Here is a 15490-nt window from a genome sequence, read left to right as displayed (position 1 = left end):
CTGCTGGTTTTCAGTCAGCTGGCTGACTCTCAAAGAGGAAAGGTCTGGGTGAAAACAGGATTGCTCTCGTAAGCACCATGACAAATCCCTGAGGCAGTGGCAACTCTTGTGGGGTATTTCTTCTAAATGTTGACTGGCAGTGAGACACCAGTGCCAGCACAGATGATCACTTGTCTTCGTATTGGGAGTGTTTCTTGTTGCAGTTTGAAATGACGCAAGCTTTTTTTTTTTTGTAACCTTTGCTGTGTAGCTATCTTCCCCAGTTACCATCCAAATTTGGGCTTATCTGTTCTCTTTCCTATCTTGATTTTTGCTGTTCAAGCATCTAAATCCAGATGACTCTCATTTTTGCCATTTGAGGATCTTGTCCTGCCTAAATTGTATTGTACAGTAGCTTTTTGATACGGACCGTGCAGTGATGAATTCATTCTCTCATTTTCTGTGTATTGACTGCAGGATCTGAAGAAAACATCTGACTCTTCATATCTAAGAAGGAGACTTTAATAACATACAACATATTATATGTTATCTTTCATATAAGACCCCTTTTGGAGCGCTTTAAATTTTCTAGTCCAGTGTAGGTTCTCATAACAGTCTCTTTAATACAGTAATTTCAATGCCTTCTATTTGCATGTTAAGCAACCACTCTATAGCAGTTGCTTGTTTGTCTCACCCTTTCCATGGGTGAGAGGAGGTCTGCAGGGTGAAATAGGATTTGGTAGGGTACTTTAGGACAAACTTATTAGTGACTAAGCTGGCACTCCAGGCATAGACTTTCCTTGTTTGGTTTCCTGCACTAATGCAGTTGCATCTTTCTCACCTCAAAGCAAATGAACTGTTTTTAGACTGCAAAGAGCAATTGTGCCCATGCATATCAGCTTGATGTGAACTTCTAAGGGCCTTCAGTGTTATCCTCAGCTTATCCATGCTGGTTTTGACCTTCTATCCACCATGACTCCTTAAAGGCACTGCTCAAATATAGGTTAATGGATTCAAGCCTCTGGGATTTATGTTATCAAAAAACCCCATGTATGAATCATAAATTGACTTCTTTGAATATGAAATTGAGTGTGAGCCAACACTACGCTCATCATGCAATAGGCAAGCCACATGCTGGGTTACCTTAGGAAAAGCATGACCAGCAGATTGAGGGAAGTTATTATCTTTTGTGCATGGCACTGGGGAGGCCTCACTTAATACTGTGTCCTGTTCTGGGCCTCCAGTTTAAGAGATGCTGAGAAACTGGAGAGAGTCCAGGGTGGCTGGGGTCCCAGAGCACATGAGCGATGAGGAGAGCTGGAGGGAGCAGGGCTGGTTTAGTCTGTGAAGAGAAGATGCAGGGTGATCTAATGGGAGCCTACAGCTTTTGGGAAGGTAGGTACAAGATTTTGGGGTCAAGCCCTATAACACAACAAGGGGCTACAGCTCTGAATTGTACTATGGGAGGTTCTGGAAGGGCTTCAAGGAAAACTTGCTTAGAAGGAGAGTGGCAAAGCATGGGGAACAGTTTATCAGAGAGTTGGTGGATCTCCATTCTTGAAAGGGCTCAGGGCTTAGTGCAACAAAGCTACAGCAGCCCTGATCTAGCATTGGTGATGGCTCCACTTCAAAGAGGAGGCTGGATGAGAGACTTCCAGAGGCTCTTTAAAATATCACAGAAGAGTTGGATTTTGGGTTTTTCTATACAGCTTTATGCCCTTAAGCAAGCAGCTGTGTTCTACCACTGAGTATTACCAACCATTCCTCACCCTATATAGAAGGAAACCGTATGCTGTTGCAGCAAGTCATCGGGCTCTACTTTTATTGTAGTACAAACTTGTTTATCACTTATCACTTGAACTTTCTCAGGTTAAAATCTTCTGACTAATCATAGATCTCAGGTTAATCCTGACAAGATAATGCATTTAAAAGCAAGACTTGTAATGGGGCAGGCTATCATGTTTCTTCTTGATCTCTTGGGGCAATACTGTTTGACCATAGCTAGATGCAATCTTTTTCTAATTTAGCGTAAGTTCGCTCACTCTGTTGCTCTGCAGAGCCCCCAGTCCTTTTGCTACATCTGACGTGTCCTGCTTTCCTTTGCTTTACTCCCGCGAGCTGCCTCCTCTCAGGCTGGCAATTTCCAGAGCATTTCCAATGTTCTCCCTTGCATCACCCCGGGAGATAAGGCATGCAGTGCTTGACAGTGTTATTTTTGTTCTGCCTAGTGGGATTTCCCCCAGTCCAACATGGCCACTCTAGAAAGCCAAGTGAGCTTCTGCCATCATTGTTCTTCCTTGGACTTTTACAGGACTTCTCTGGTCAGATGTTAAAACTTTAAAACTGTGAAGTATTTGAAGGCGCAGTTCTTCCAAAGACCACTGGGCATTGGGCAGGCTGTGGCACGGCAGCATCGTTTTATATCATGAAAGGTTTCTTTTTGCTCAAGTTCTTTTGACTGTACCATTTGGAGCATTTATCAAATGCAACAATGATAGGCATTGTTTGACTCTAGTGTGTGTACCTTAATGTTGTCCTCTTCAGTTGTTTTAAAAAAATCTGTGGAGTCTCTTTAATACTCCAAAATAGCCTTAAAAACATTTGATGAACTGAAACAACTTGAGTAATGCTTATGAATCCACTCTGAAGAGGAAGGAAGAAAAAAAATAAAACTGGCAGGAACTTTTTTGGATAGGCTCCAAGTGCTTTCGCTTGTCAAAGGATTGTTTACTTTGAAAGCTATGCTAAGAGCTAAATTCTTATCTTTTGAATAATAAGCCAACTTTTTGGTTATCATAGATGTGCTTTGCTGGGTCTGGTTGGAGTTGGGGGAGAGTAACTGAGCCTGCTGAGCCTGAGCTCAGCTGAGCTGAGCATTTTCAGATGGTGATGACTGAGTTAAGAGACTCATCTAGAAGCTACTGCTGTCCTAAATATTATTACTGTGTATTGAAGTTGCAAAGCATGTCTCATTGCAAGTGATGTATTATTTAAGAAACACTTCTAGGCAAATGACTGTTACGTTCCTTTGTTTCCATCTCTCCTGCACTGTGGTTGTGCTTTAGAAAAGCAGTCTTCTGCATTGAATTTCAGACCTCTTAGAGCCTTGGCCTTCCCTGTTCACTGTAACAAACACTTGATGCTTTGTGCTTTTGATTAAATGGTACTATTTCCCCTCCTTCAACAAAACCAAGCTTGCAAGTCTCAAAAAAATAGTATTTGTGGCTTTATCTGTTCTTAATTTTATCACTGTTTGACCATGACCACAAATTCCAACTCTGTTATTTTTAGTTTTAAAAAAACCCTAGACCTGCAAACCTTGAAAATGAAACTTTGAACAATTCAGTGACCGTAGCTTGTCATGGTTCATGGATGTACTGGGAATATCTCATGGTAGAACAAACTTAGAATTCAAACCAAGAGGAAGAAATGCTCCTCCTATGGAAAGCTTATCCAGGGCTTGTTACAATTGTTAACTCTTTAGGTACTGCAGTATTATGACATTTGATCAGTATAGAGAGGCAGTGGTTTGTGTTTTCCTGAAATTAAAATCTGCTTTTTTTTCTTTTTCTTTCTAAGGTAAAGTTAGGGTATTTCCAAGGGTCTGCCTGGTATATATCATGAGGGCAATATATTGATGTAGCATGGAAACAAATGTGTTGTGTGTATGAGTTCTTGCTGCTTCTGTGTTTCTTGGCCTGAAAGAAAACAGCTGCAGCTGTAAGTACAGGTCTGGAGAAATTGTCAGGAAAAACTTGTCATGCATAGAGCCTAAAGATAATGATATAGCATATGTCATGGTTATATTCTCTGCAATGCATGAATTGTAGTGGGGAATTAGCTAGTGAAACTAGCTTCAAAAGTATTAAAATGATGTCCGTGAGTCAGAGGTTTGCAAGTTGTCTTGAGCTTGATAACATTTACCCCAGAACATGTGAGCCTGAGCAGTCTGAGCCCCCGCCGTTGGGGGGTACAGGTAGCATTACAGAAGGCTGGAAAATGGCAAATGCTGCTCTTCTCGCACACGCTGTTCTTCACACACACGCGTGCACGCGCACACAAAAAAAAGAACCCCAAAAATACAAAAACCTGCAGTTTCTAATTGGTCAATCAGACTTCAGGTCTTAAGAAACTGCTAGGAAAAACAAACCATCTAGAGGACATCCGGGCAATAGTGGATGTTCGAGCATGTATTTGTCAAGAATAAATCAGAACAAAATAATTGTGACAATGTAACAGGCACCATGGGAAGCAGTGAATGTTGGTTACCTTGGTTACCTTGTTGGTTACCTCACCTTACTAGTGAGACCTCTGACATTGTTCCTTCCAACAGGTATGTGAGCGAGCTGAGGAGATGCGATCTTGATAAAAACTAAAGAGGGATGCAATACTGGTTGGATATTTAGACTCTGAGTAATTGTCAATGTGTTGCCATCAACCACAAAAGATGTGCAGAGTTTTGATTCTGTCCGAGTGCTCATGCAATTTGGTATTGACCAGGATGATGAAATACAGAGTATCCGGATGAAATCTGCAGACACAGCAAAGCACTATGGCACAGTGGGCTGGAGTTCAGATCAACCTTTGCAAATGGTGGGAATGATCTGAAGTACTGATACGTAGTAAGGTCAGGGAGGTGCAACAAGTGCGAAGGTCAGTGCTGATACAGGAATAATCCAATGCACAATTATCAGCTGGGGAAAGGTAGCAGTTCTGAAAGGAGAAGAAAATGATTCAGAGTTAGTATCACCAATGGGCCATACCTAAACCAACACCAACACCCTCTTCATTCAGAGAGAAGTGAAATTATTCTGATGTATAAATAGAACTATTCTGTGTATTGCATGTGATAGAGTCCTTCTGCATTGCTGGCAATACCTTGAGGGGAAAGAGAGCGCACTGTATCTTGTTTCAGGCAAAAGACTTTCAAGTCAGATGCATCCCAGTTGGAGAGAGTCTGGAGGAGAGCAATAAGAATGACCCTGGTCCAGAAAATATGACCTGTGGAGAAATATCAAGAGAGTTATGTTTGTTTAGTCTAAGGAAGAGAAGATGGAAGGAAGATGTGAGAACAGTCTTCAAATATGCAAAAGGTTGATGTAGGGAATAAAGTAATAAACTTCTCTGTGTGCCTACTGGAGATACGAGAGGCCTGTCACTACTAACATTTCTGTAAGGTAGGGTTAGGCTTTGTCATTAGGAAAAACTTTCGAATTATAAGTGTAGTGAAGCACTGGAATAGTTGCAGATTCCTCATTGCTGCATAGCTTTGAGAACAAGTCGAACTATTCTTCATGGATATTTGTCAGGAAGAGTTGATCCCTCCTTTAGGTGAGGGCAGAGTAGGAGCCTTCTGAGTCTCCTTTACATTACAAATATCTTGACTGATTAGGTGCCCTCTTCAGGTCTTCTAAATGTCATTTTCTGTGGTTCCATAAATACATAATTTATGGTTTTTTCAGAGTTTCCTGATTACTAATGATATTTAAATATCATTATTTCCTGATATTTAAATGTGAGTTTTGAACACTCAGCTAATTTAAAAGTTGAATTTTAATATCTAACCTTTGACTAGTCAGTAGTAGGAAGCTGTTTGTGTCTTGGGGACTGCAAAACAGTAACAAAATCTACAAGCAAAGGAAGTAAGCATGCAAGATACAATTTGTGAGTGGCAATTTCATACAGATTTCAGCTGATTACTTTAGGAGAAATGTGCTTATACGAATTATTCCTTAGAAAATTTATTACACTTTTGAGAAGTGTATTGCACAGAATAATTCCAGGTACAGGATGAGTTATAAATGTTGATAGCAACATGTCAAAACAATGACCAAACTAGCTATAGCTGATTTGTTGTGTTGGATTTTTTCCCCGGCAAACACCTCTCTTAGCAAGTCTGCCTCCTCTGCACTGTTACGGTGAGGGATTCCCTTTTCAGGGGATAAGGTATGAAGTATCTTCTCTTGTCCTTTATAGTTATTTCTGTGAAACCTGCAGGAACTTAGTAACTGTGAGCTTCTGTCGTCTGTCACAATTCAAGTCTGCAGGCCGATTTCCCAGAGTTACTGTAAGGGAGGATGGTTCTTACTGACACGTGCAAGTGCCTGAGGCAGCACAGCCACACAAGCCTGCAGCAGCCAGGCTGAAAAGCAAGCCCAAAATGAGGTATGTCTAGCTTTCCTTATTTATTTCTGACATGTCATACTTTCTTCAGGTAGGAATTATTGTCTGACGGTTTGTCTGTAGTTTGAGGAAGCACGTACACTGTTCCTGCCTATGTCACTGACCACGTGCATCAGTTTGAGGGTATTATGCCAGCTCTGTGTGCCTCAGTTTCCCCTTTGGTATTCAATTGTTAATGCAGGAGTTGTAAGCACTGCAGGTATAAATGCACTCTTCTTACTCAGCAGTTTCCATCTGATTCAAGTGTAGTCTGAGCCACGGAGGCACTTTGTGTTTGACAGGCAGTATAACTTTTACACTGAAAATGGGACTCAGTGGGATTAAGTGATTTGGCTGGGGTCACAGACCTGCAGCCATTCAGCCAGTGGATAACTTTGACCCTGCTTTTACTGGGCCCCCTCCCCCCCTGCCATAACCATTGGACTTCATCTTCAGATCTTCTGGAGTCCAGAAAGCTTCAATGTGGTAGTCTCAGTGACTACCTCCTTGCCAACATGTTTTCAAACATTCTTGACAACAGATTGCTTTCTGTGTGTAAAAAGGAAAAAAAACAAAAAAAACAAAACAAAAAAAAAAAAAAACAAACACACAAAACCCAAACCAAAAACCCAAACCCAAATCAAACTTCTTGCTTCCTCGAATACAAATGAGGCTTGTCTAGCTTGTTTGTAAAACGGTGTTTATTTCTTCCCAGTAGGACGACTACAGCCAAATAAAATCTCCCAGTAATTCATATATATTTTTCCCTGACTGTGCCTTTATTTTATTTTTTTTTTCAACCCCAAGCTGATTTATTGTTCTCTTCTGGTTGCTATGGCTCTAAAATTTTTTTTTTTTCTGTCATCTGTTTGTAATATTGACCAGTTTCCATTGTAGAGCTGGCCTTGGCTCCTCTCTAGTATTCCAGGATTTTAGATTAAAAATGGGGGGATTAACTGTGTGTTTTAGCTCCACAAAGAAGTATAAATCAACATGAATTTCATTTCAGCAGAACCTGTTATGTAGAGAACTCTGCTGTGCAAACACTGAAACTGTAGTGCAGTGAAGTTTATAAAATAGCCTCCTGCCTGGTCGTTTGCTGTAGGTGAACAGGACTCAACCATGCTGCGTGCCTTTTCTCTGCAAAGGGGTATGGAAACATTAAGTCACTGGTTCCAATTTAACCCAAGTTTGTCATGGCCAAAAGCTCTCATCATCTGATAGTTATTCAGTGGTCCATGAGAAATTGGTTGGGTTTTAGCCTAATTCCTCATAGACGTTTCCCATAAAACAAGCTGTTCTGTGAGCAGCAGCACAGATCAAGCCTGGTCCTTTATGTCTCTGTGCTAGCCTCTCTACATCTCACACCACTGCAATAAATCCACTTCTCCCCACACTGCTGCCTATGAGCTCACCTCCCCAATATTTCCCATCCCTTCCCCCATCTCCTAAGCCAGCCTTGCCATGTCCCCGAGCTTCCAGCTGGGATGTACGTGCCAGGGCTGGTACCAAACGACATGCTGGCTGATAAACCGATTGCTTGTGTGTGGAGTGGTTGGCTGATGTGCTGGGCATGATAGGCAGCTACCGAGCTTGTGCTTCAGCCTCCAACCTGTCGCTGGCTTCCCCCGGAGCTGGCTGGAGGCTCTGAAGTTACTGGGGAGGAAATTGCCAAATGCAACTCTTGTAAATTGTCCTGATAGCCATTGCAGCAAAGTGCTGGTTGCAGATGGACCCAGCCCTTTTTTTTCCCCCCCTTGTAGATTGCAAATAAAGCTTTTGCAGCACTGCTAGTACTCCAGAGAGAACATCTGTCTGCAAAGCTGTTGATCAGCCAGACAACACTGAAGAGACCTCATGGAAAATGTTTTTGCCTGCAGAAAGGATGATTCTAAGAGGAGGCATTTTGTAGGCACATAAAAGCATCTCCTCTTGAAATACTGTCCCAGGGTTGCTCAGAGAAACCATTAAAGGTGGGACTGCATTTATTCTTACTTTCTCGTTGCTGTTAACTGCTCGGGATGCTCAAGGGTTGAAATATGCCTGCAGATTCTATGTGATCGCCCTGCCCAAAGCTGGATGCCGGATGGTCAAACCGCTTGTGTTGCATGTCCTGGCAGATGGGGCTTGTCCTTCTTTAGCAGCTCTGCTCACATGGTGCATGTGTGCCCATTAGCCAACACACGAGGCAGTGCCAGTTGCAGGAAACCCTTCTTTTTGCAGCACAAGAGATGGACAGCCTGCTTCATGCCAGCCTATGGCTCTGAACCCAGTAATATGATCACGTATCTGAGCTCTTGGAGGAGAGAAGTTAGTGTTACAGTGTGGCTTTATGCGGTTTTAATTTGAGTGTGCTTGAAGGATGGGGCAGCTAGACTCCCATCTGCTTTCGTGACATAGCAACTCTTGGGCAAGTCTCAGGAAGACTTCTTGCTGTTTAGTCCTTGACATCAAACTTTTTTCTCCAGTCCATTTTGGTTTTTTTCTGTGACTGTTCTTGGCTTGGTCCAGCAGAGTTCATTGAAAGGCATTAATAAAACTCATATTTTCCCCCTCTCAAAGAAACTGTAAACTTCCAGCACCTGCTTTTAATGTTAAGATGGTCTTTCCAACCCCTAGCAGGGGTCTGTAGGGAATAAGCGCAGCAATATTGACTGTCTGCAACATTCATGCTTTTTGGTGGAGGGAGCCTTTCCACTGGGAAGGTGGAAGAGGACAGGTTTTGGTACTGATGACACTGAGCCTGGTGCGTGGGTCAGCATGCAGAGGTGCTTCTGGCTTCCCTAGATTAAATTAATGCAGTTTCTTTCTGCACGCTTGCGAAGATTAATATTATTTGTCTGTATGGCCATAATTTTGGGGACCTTCCAAGTGCAATACTTTTATCCTCACTTGTGAGGCAGGGAAACACACCCAGCACCATTTTGTTGCTGGGTGCCAAGGCACAGGGCAGGTAAGAGGCTTGCCAGTCCTTAAGAGAGGAACTTTGTGGGGGCCCCAGCTGTGGCTGAGGCTTCCCAGGCTGTGAACAAGCACACGCCTGGTGGCCTGTCCTTCCTCCATGTGAGTCCTGTCTCAGTGATTTCAGGTGTGAGTGGTAAACTAGCTGAGGGCATAGAGCAGAAATACAGCTGTGAATGCTGCTGAGTGCTGTTATGCTACTGCACAGGTGGAGCATCCACATTCTCTTCCTTCCTGGCAGCATCAATGGAGTTGCATGACCTTAGATTTTGGCTGACTAAATTAACTTCCCTTCTCTTTCTGTTTAGAATAGGCAGGGTGCTGCCCCTTTGCAATACTGGAGGCACCCCAGTGCCAGTCTCAGACCTGCCCTTTGCCTTGGAGCACTGTCACTTCTTCAGCCACTGATGGGACAAGCTGGCAATTACTTAGTTCTTGCTAGCTGACAGATAGTATCTCCCAGGCCTTTGCTTGGGACTTGTTAGGACATTGTGCCACACTGGAGAATCTCTTCTCCACAAAATTCCTTTTGCTACAGTGATAGAAGAACCCCTGCAACCCACTGGCCAGGTTTAAAAAGTGCTGGATGCTGTCTCAGGACCTTGAGAGGAGGCAACCAACACCACTGCTGTGTGACATTGCCTTTTGCTTCATCAGCACTGGTGGTGTTAAGCTGGACTGTGCATGGGGCTCCTCCAAGCTTCCTCCCAGTCTGCAGTTAAGCAGTAGGAAAGCATGACTGGGAACCCAGGAATTTCCAAGGACACCTGTACTCTCATTCAACTTGGGGGAGGAAAAGTCCATGGCTTATGTTGTCAGTGAGCTAGCTATGTAGTATAAATTAAAGCCTTTTTTTCTCTACCTCCCCAACCTCATGGAGTTTGGGCTTTTTTCTCTGCTGCAGTTTGTCTGGACTCATGGGTCAGGCTGGGTAGTTCCTGTGTCTTGTCATGGAAGCCACTATTGTCTCTCCAACTTCTAGCTCTTGGCTGAGAACAGGTCTTTGACCTTCTCCAGCCCCAAAGGGTAGGTTGACACTAAAGCATGAAGAGACTTTGTGCCAGGAGCAGAGGCACAGAAAGTCTTTGTTCCTTATAGAAGACTTTGAAATAGAGGGAAAGCTGTCTTCCCCTGGACTGCTTTACTGATTGCATAGTATTTCTAGGCAGTAAGTGAGGGATCTCAACACTGTCTGAAAGAGGAGGCTTGTTTTTAGCTGCTACTGCAATTTAGATAAAGTAGGTTTAGGCCTAGTTTGAGTTGGCTAGATTTCAACTGATGCTGTCCCTTTTAATTCTGTCAACTCATGTCCTGTTCCTGCCTGGGAAATGAACTTGGCTCATTGCTTTTCAGCTGTTCAATACAGTTCATTCAGTTGGTTTATTTAAAAAAGAAAAAAAAATTGAAAGACCTGTCTTCTCTCTGTGCTTTGCATCAGTCCATGTGCCCTGAGGCTGCTCCCAAATGTCAGGCATGGACAAAGCAGCAACGCTTGTAAATCTGATATACGGTTGCATTTATAAATGCACAAGTCGTTTTAGCCTTCATATTGCATATGGGCTGCCACTGGGAGAGAGAGGAGAGAAACGAGCATGGAGACCCAGAGGAAGCTGTGTGACACATCTCCATGCAAGGCTGCCCCAGCAGCCGAAGCGGTAGGAGGACATCCAGCCAGCCCCGCACCCTGGGACGCTTGGATGCTGGGCCCTAGCAGGTGTTCATCCTGAGTGGCCACGTTTCAAGGTCAGAACTGATCTCGCTAACGTTTTCTGCCCAAAGTGGAGGGGCACTGAGCTTTCTGCAGGAAGCCTTTTCTCCATCCTACCCAGAGCCTCCCTGCTGCAGGAGGGGGAGGAGGAGCTGACATTCTGGGGACCAGCAAGCCCCGTTAAGAAGAGCATCCCTTACTCCTGGGGTAAGAAAGCTGGGGAGAAGCTGCACATGGTCAGCCCAGCCTCGGACAAAGACTCTGTCCCCTGTTGTACTGAAGGAGGAATGCAAGACAAAGGAAATGGCTCTGGGAAAGGCAGAAAACTCCCCCTCCTGCTGGTGTGAGATCCTTTGGCATCTTATATATGAGATCCTTGTCCCACCCAGCCTTTTCTGGGAAGTGGAAGCAGCCACTGTAATAGTTAAAGGCTTCTGCACAGAATAGTGTTGCTTCCTTCTCTCAAGGAACTGAAAGCCACAACACAGAGAGATTGTTTTGCAGTCACAGGAGCATCTTCTCTCACTGCCTGTGTGCAATTGTTTGGGATGCACAGAGGAGAGTTTGAAGGTTACACGTACTGAGTAGCCTTGTGAAAAAGGACTGTTTTTTCCCTTGACAGCTGCCAAGCCCATGTTAGATGAAACTGCAGAGTAGAGTAGACTGAGGTGGAAGTTGGGTTCACGGTTACATATCCACCACCTTACACTTTCTATTGAAGATCTGTGCAGCAAGTGGTGTTCAAACTGTGCTTTCTAATCCACTGCCACTCTTACAGGCAGAGTACACGGAGCTTATTACAGACCATCTTCTGACAGACTCCATGCAAAGATCCTTTGCTGCAGCCTGCTCAGCCAGGAGGCAGCAAATGGGCACAGTAGGGGAAGCGTTTTGTTCTTGGTGGGGAAGAGAAACTGGGAGAATGTATTCAGAGACTGTAGGGAGCCCAGAGGCTGTGGAAAGTGGACTCTGCTCCTTTTTCATTTAAAATCAGGGGTTTAAAGGAATCATCTCAGAACACTTTGGATGGCATTTCAAAAGGTGCTCCATAAACAGGCTGGTCATTTTGCATTTGAGTTGTAAATATAGCTCTTGGACTAACTTTGTATGTTTCTCTTGCACTACTGTAATGGGTTGGTAGAGCTCAATGTGTAACTAATATTTTACACAAATATGTGTGAGTACAAAGTTCCTCTGTTTCCTGCCCTTCGGCCTCCTGCTTTGCCAAAGTAAAACAAAAGTCTGGCCTGTGCAAGCTTTAAATTTCTGAAAATTTGAGAGAAAATAATCAACCACTGAGAAAAATGCCATGGTGTGCTCTCAAAGACTCCTGCCCTTCCTGTCTGTTATAAGCTCCAGAACTAATGCCTGCGTAAGTAGACAACTTTTCTGAAGAGATTACAATGTGATAACTCCATAGGTGTTTTCTCACAGTCTTCCCTTGAGTAATTTTTGCTAAAAGGGATACCCTAGTGCAGTCTTGCAGTCTTTCTGCCAGATGTCTATGCTGTAAAGGCTATTAAAAGAAGCTGCTTGCATCTTTGGGTCCTTCAGAGGAAGATAGTTCCTTTGCTTCCCTTTCAAACTCTTGAAAGCTCTTCGGCAGAAACGTCTCATAGCTAGGTATCTAGGGGAAGATCACAAGTGACTGTACAATCTTATGGTGCTCCTGCTGCATCCATCTAAGCATCCATCCTTCTTGGTGGCTTGCACATGCACAAGTATTTAGGAGGTCCAACAACATGAAAAAAAGGTTTTCTCTCCTGCTGCAGTTCTCTTCCCTTGCTGAGGACACCTAAACGTTATTAAATGCTGTGGGTATAAGTCTTTGTTCTAGTTGCACCTGGCTGAGAAACGTTCAGGTAACCATAAAACATCCTGGCTTTCACATGCCAGAACACAGGATAGGGTTTTAACTGAAAGGCAAGTATCTCTTCAAATTGGCCATGTGGGACCACATAATCTGTAAACAACTGTCATTAAATACCTATTTTGAGCTGAGTCCTTATCTGACAGGAGATCCTGCTGTATAACATCCTTTCTTGCTCCTGGGCCTCCACCCCATCCTGAGGCTATTCGGTTTCTGAAACTATTGAAGACATAAATACCATTATTTGAAGGAGAGCTGTAAAACACGTCTTGTTCAGGTGAAGGATGCAGAAAGCTGGTGGCAGAGCAGCTGGACAAAAGTGGGAAGGGTCTCTCACCTGGCCTGGAGATTGGGATTTGGCAAGTGCGTCACTCCTGCTCCCTTGTGGTTGCTGGGCTGGGAGATGGAGAGGGCAGGGAGAAGATTGTCCCACTTGCCTGTTGGAGGAGGTGAAAGCAGCCCAGCCTTGCAGCACCCAGGGACAACGTGCCTGAGTGATGGGCTGTAGAGGAGCAAGAGCTTGGAGCAGGAGAGTTTTGTGGGGCTGCGAAGGAGCAACTCGTATCTGTGTTCCTTTTCTTTCCCCACTGTACTCAGCAATGCCAAGTAAGTCCTTTCATGTTGCTGTGCCTTCCTCCAGCCTTCCCTCCCTGTGGGAGGGAGCCATGCAGATAAATCTGTAGATAGGCGAGAGCTGTGTTGTTGCAAAAGCAAGGTGGGAGATGCGTCCTGCCCCGGGCAGCGCTTATGCCGAGGGGGTGCCAAGCGTGCTGGATGTGCCAGCTCCTGCCTCCGCTGACTGCGAGGGCTGGAGAAGGCTGTAAGGAGCAGATGTGGAGGAGCTGAATGAAGTTGTGGGGAGGAGAGGAAGCGTGGGAGGAGGTGGCTGGCGGAGCAGGCTGTGCCGAGTCAGGGAGAGGACAGGGGGCCCAGCGCTCGCAGAGGGTGGGAGCGTGCCCTGGGCACGGGAGTCACTCGCTGGGAGCCTGCGTGGGAAATTCTCGGAGGCTGCAGTCATGGAAATTGTATACGCGCATAGAAATGGGCAGGGAGAAGGAGCAAGCCAGACACGCAGATGTGTAAGGGATGGAAAGAAATGTCCTGGAAAACAGAAGAGGTAGAGGAGGCCCAGAACCAAATTGGTCATTGTATGATAGGATTTTAGCATTTGGTTTTTGGCTAAATTATTACGCTCTCCAGTGTCCCATAAGGCATCCAGGTGCCTGGGATCTACTTTGTGATAAGAAAAGCAGCATTTGCTGCTTTTCATCAGCGGAAGCGGTAGTACAGTGAGACGTGTTTTCCACCATCCCACTGTCAGTAGGCATGAGTGACGGCCCTGAGCAGGGCACAGAGGAGTGAGGAACCACATTTGTTCTGCTGGCAGTGTACTCTGGGGACTCATGCAGGGGCCTAATTCTGGCCCCTTCATCTGGCTTTCAGTCCAGAGAACTTAAACCTGGAGCTGTGCAGTAATCGACTTTGCATCTTCAACCTGCTGACCAATTTAAAAAAAAAAAATAAAAAATCTGCATCACTCTTCTGAAACTGTCTTCAAACCACAAGAGGTCAAGCAATCCTTACAGTACTGATAATCTGGGGTTTTTTCCACACTATTTTTTTTTTAAGAAAAGGCCCCTTGTTTCTAAAAGCCCAATTTGAATCCCTGCAGTGGAGCTATTGTTTAATTGTACTCCGGGGATTTAATTCTTCCTCAGGCATCTTGTCTATGCTCCATGTCTGCAGTAGGCAGCAGCACCGTGTGAATTCACACCTCTTTGGGGTGCCCGGGCTTGGGGCAGTTCCTGTTTCCCAGACAGGAGATAAGGGGCAGCAAAACTGCACTGAAAAAGAAAAACATGGAGGAAAAGCATTTTTTTAACGTAGTGCAAATACATCATGGCTTGGATTCTACTTGTATGTTCTTAAAACACATTCAGCTTGAGTTGAAAGTGAAATTATAAAATAACTGCCAGCGGGCCCTACAGATTCTGTTTTTCCCCTTTACCAATCCATGTGTGCAGTCCTTTTTAGGTTAGAAAACTAAGCATACAGACTGCATTTAACATTAACTTGATTATCCCTGGATTATCTTAATTTAATGTGGCTGCCACATGAGTCTGAATGAAGTATTTTTCTTTATACCCTGTTTTTTTTAATTTGCATCTATAAAGTGGGTTGCAGTAAGAGTATTACTTTGAGATTTTTAGATACTATTTTCACGTTTAGCTTCTGTATTGATTTATTATAGCTACATCTTTGCATGCATGCTTATATCCATTATTGAGCTAGTTAGAAATATATTAAGTAGCTCTGGTGAAAAATATAGCTAATGCATTTCAATGTTGGACTCTGCATCTGCCCTTAGTTTCTCTCAATTGATTCTAGCTGTTCAGTCTGCAAAATGGTATTAAAAAACAGCATCAAATCTTATTTGTGACAGATTGCCAGATTACCTTTTTTTTAAACAAAGCCAGACTGAATATTAAAAATGTGTTGGAGAAAATGCATTTAGATAATAAATTATACAAACTGTGCATGGGGTAATAGCAATGCAATAAATTACATTGTTTCTGTAAGTATCAGATAAGCTGCATTCAATTTAAATGTCTGGCTGCATCACTGTCATGCTGGCCAGGAACTCACTGGGGGCCTTTTTAACATTCCTGCACCCGTAAGTCATGGAGTCGAAATCCTTCTTTGCTTTGCCCTCGAATAGAGAATTTCTCTGACGTCTGTGACTTGCTGCCTTCAGTTTAGCAGAAATCTCAGTCTCGCATACAAGATGCAGGTTTGTACCCCTTAGAGCA

At 44.0% G+C, this 15490-nt stretch overlaps 1 protein-coding gene across 1 annotated transcript in view; it reads left to right on the top strand.

Moving 5' to 3' along the window:
- The window catches only part of SUFU (suppressor of fused homolog (Drosophila)), an 85799-nt gene that overhangs the window by 22580 nt on the left and 47729 nt on the right, over positions 1–15490 (top strand). The window lies entirely within an intron of this gene.

The sequence above is a fragment of the Phaethon lepturus genome, unplaced genomic scaffold, assembly GCF_000687285.1.
Source record: "Phaethon lepturus isolate BGI_N335 unplaced genomic scaffold, ASM68728v1 scaffold10340, whole genome shotgun sequence".
Taxonomy (NCBI): domain Eukaryota; kingdom Metazoa; phylum Chordata; class Aves; order Phaethontiformes; family Phaethontidae; genus Phaethon; species Phaethon lepturus.
This window is presented reverse-complemented; position numbering and strand designations above follow the sequence as displayed.